Genomic DNA, 2,830 nt, shown 5'->3' with positions numbered 1-2,830 from the left:
AGAGCCTGTAACAGGTGCATCAGAGAGAAATTAAAAAATGTACAAATGAACTGAAACCTTAAGATGCTGCCTTGACTGAATGATCAAAACTTAATTGGAATTTGACGCTAAACTAGCGCAAGTGAGACTGTATAAGCAGATTCCTACAACAGGCTGGAACCCAGTGACAATCCAAGACAGGGCCTGTCTGAGGAACACACTTGGAACTCCATAAACATGCCTTAAACAATCATTCTGAGCACACAACGCCAGGTGTAACGTCAATACCTGTATGCTATCACAAATACCTATAATGACTCCTAATGATCAGTCTGAATATAAACACATTTGCCAAAAACAATGAAACAGCTAGGAGTCCAGTGCTTCCATGTGATGAGTAATAATAATCTAGGAGGTTCTCAGAGGGATGTCCAATACTTACTCTTCTGTGATAAAACTGACTGGAGTTTGCTAATTGTATGGTTTTGGAAGTGTCACTGGGGTAACTGTACCACAACCCAAAAATGTTTACACAAAGGTCCTAATTGGACTTAGCTTTCTTCTCCAAAACTTACAAACACAGGGGTCACCACTAAGGCCCTGTCCACACGTAGCTGGGGATCTGCCAAAACGTAGATATTTTTCTAAGTTTTGGCCTGTCATCCACACGAAAGGGAGGTTTTTTTCACACGAAAACGGATCTTTTTAGAAACTCCAGCAAAAGTGAAGATCTGCGTTTTCTCCGTTTTGGGTGTCTGTGTGTGGACAGACAAGACCGGAGTTTTAAGGTCCGCAACGTCACTTTCCGCGACAAAAAATGCCGACAGTATGGATGCCCTCAGAGCTGCGCTTGCTTTATCAATTGTCCAAGCGCTTTTTGCTTGTTTGTTTTGCAAGCGGAATTATTGCTCCTTGCAGAAGACCACAGACGAAGGACGAGGTTAAGAACGGCTATTGCCCTGCACCTGGCTTCTCCACGTCCAAGGCAGGTTTTTTGGCAAAGACACCAACGCAGGTTCTGGGTCAGACCGGGAACGACTGCCAGTTGGTGGGAAAACTTTGAAAACTACAGGTCTGGCATGTCCTTAACAACGTATTTATCCGGGAACTGTCATGTTCCTGGGAAGGTGTTTAACCCACGACATGAAGAACCATCACAGGACAAAGGCAGAAAGTTCAAACAATGATTTATTAACCCTAACTAAAAGTGTCCTGGAGATATCCAAGTGTGAAGTAGTCGGCAAGAGTCCAAAAGCCAGCAGGGAGGGCAAACGGTGTGACGGGGTACGTCCAGGAGAGGGAGCCAGATGATGGCGGCAGAGGGCAAGTGAAGCTGGAGGAGAGGTGAACCTTGAGTGTGTAATCCAGGCGGGTTATGGTGACTTCCAGGTAGGTACATCCATCTGTGGTTCAGCGATTCCAAGTATCCTGAAGATGAAACAGACTTGAGTCCAAACACCAAAAAATCCAAGCACAAAAAACCAGATAAATCCAAAAACTGTGACAGCACAAATGTCTGAGCAGAGACCAAGTAAAACCTAGTACTGAGTGGCAAGATTCTACCGTGAGTAGTTAATCATCCAGCCATGTGAAGTGGTTCCCTCTCCTCTTAAATAGAGCTCTGCTGCGGTTGATTAGAGGATCTGCAGCTGCCGCTGATCGGTAATGCCCCACAGCTGGTGAGTGCCCTCTCCTGGAATGACAGTCTTACAAAGATGTTGTGGAGAAGAGGGAGTACTCACCCCATCACACAACAGGAACGTGTGGACAGAGTTTTTTTTTTAAACGAGGTGGTGTGGATGCAAGTTTTTGGAGGGGCGGATATTCGTTTAAAAAAAACAGCTACTTGTGGACTCGGCCTAAGAGAGGAAACTATCCTACAATGTATTAAAACAGGTACAGTTAAAGGCCTTTAACTAAAGGGGCTCCAACTTTAACAAACAGGCCTTAACTTATAGCGACTCATTTCTAAAACGAGCAAACGACTATAAACCTCAACAAGACAAAATTAACCTCTCCTTAATAGAGCAAAAACCAAAAGGTACAAACCAAAAGGGGCACAGTGGGCTTCCAACTTAAAGGGCTGCTCTGCTCTGCTCTGCTCTGCTCTGCTCTGCTCTGCTCTGCTCTGCTCTGCTCTGCTCTGCTCTGCTCTGCTCTGCTCTGCTCTGCTCTGCTCTTTGCTGTCTACAAAACCTCCTTCCAACTCTACATACCCTCCCTGAATGAGAGTTCAGCAGCTCCTTAAGTAGCAGCAGCAGCTGATTAGCTTGATGGGCAGCAGCTGGGTGGAGCCTGGGGTTGTAACAATAGGGTGGTCTATTGTTTCAGTAGCTGGTGTTGTGCTGTCATACATGAAACATTTTTTTTCTAAATTAAGAGTGAGTATTTACAGTTGAGTATTTGCCAGTACTGAGTTCCAATATGAAGTAATGCTAGTGCACTTATTCAATGATACAACATGTGCTTCTTGTTGAAGTTGTTTATTGGTTGGTGATGTTGTCGCCAATATTGATGCCACAACCCAGATGTAAGAATGTGAAGGAGGGTGCAACATGAAGAAGACGTGTGCAGCTATGTCAAAAAGAACAAGGGAATTATTTTAACCACAGTGTCAGGAGCCAAGGTGTTGGTTCACCAGGTGGGCTCTTTCAAGACTCTCCTCAGCTTCCTGATGAGTGACTGCTGTAGGTGTGTCTTCTCATGCACCTGAAGCTCATTCAATCAGCAGACGCCAGGACAAATGGAGTGGAGAGCCAGTCATTCACCTCTAGAGTGTTTCCCAAAGTGGCAATCTTCAGCTTTTATTCTCGTAAACCTTTGTTTGATTCTTGTGAAGAATTATTTGCAA

At 44.7% G+C, this 2,830-nt stretch overlaps 1 long non-coding RNA gene across 1 annotated transcript; it reads right to left on the bottom strand.

Annotated features, from left to right (window-relative positions):
• Nucleotides 1-1,149: 1,149 nt before the first annotated feature.
• On the bottom strand, nt 1,150-2,469 carry LOC129165152 (uncharacterized). Its single transcript, XR_008564563.2, has 2 exons — nt 1,543-2,469; nt 1,150-1,407 (listed from the first exon to the last, which is right to left on the bottom strand). It is a non-coding gene; the product is annotated as an uncharacterized lncRNA (long non-coding RNA).
• Nucleotides 2,470-2,830: the final 361 nt, after the last annotated feature.

This window comes from Nothobranchius furzeri, chromosome 3 (genome assembly GCF_043380555.1).
Source record: "Nothobranchius furzeri strain GRZ-AD chromosome 3, NfurGRZ-RIMD1, whole genome shotgun sequence".
Lineage (NCBI taxonomy): Eukaryota > Metazoa > Chordata > Actinopteri > Cyprinodontiformes > Nothobranchiidae > Nothobranchius > Nothobranchius furzeri.
This window is presented reverse-complemented; position numbering and strand designations above follow the sequence as displayed.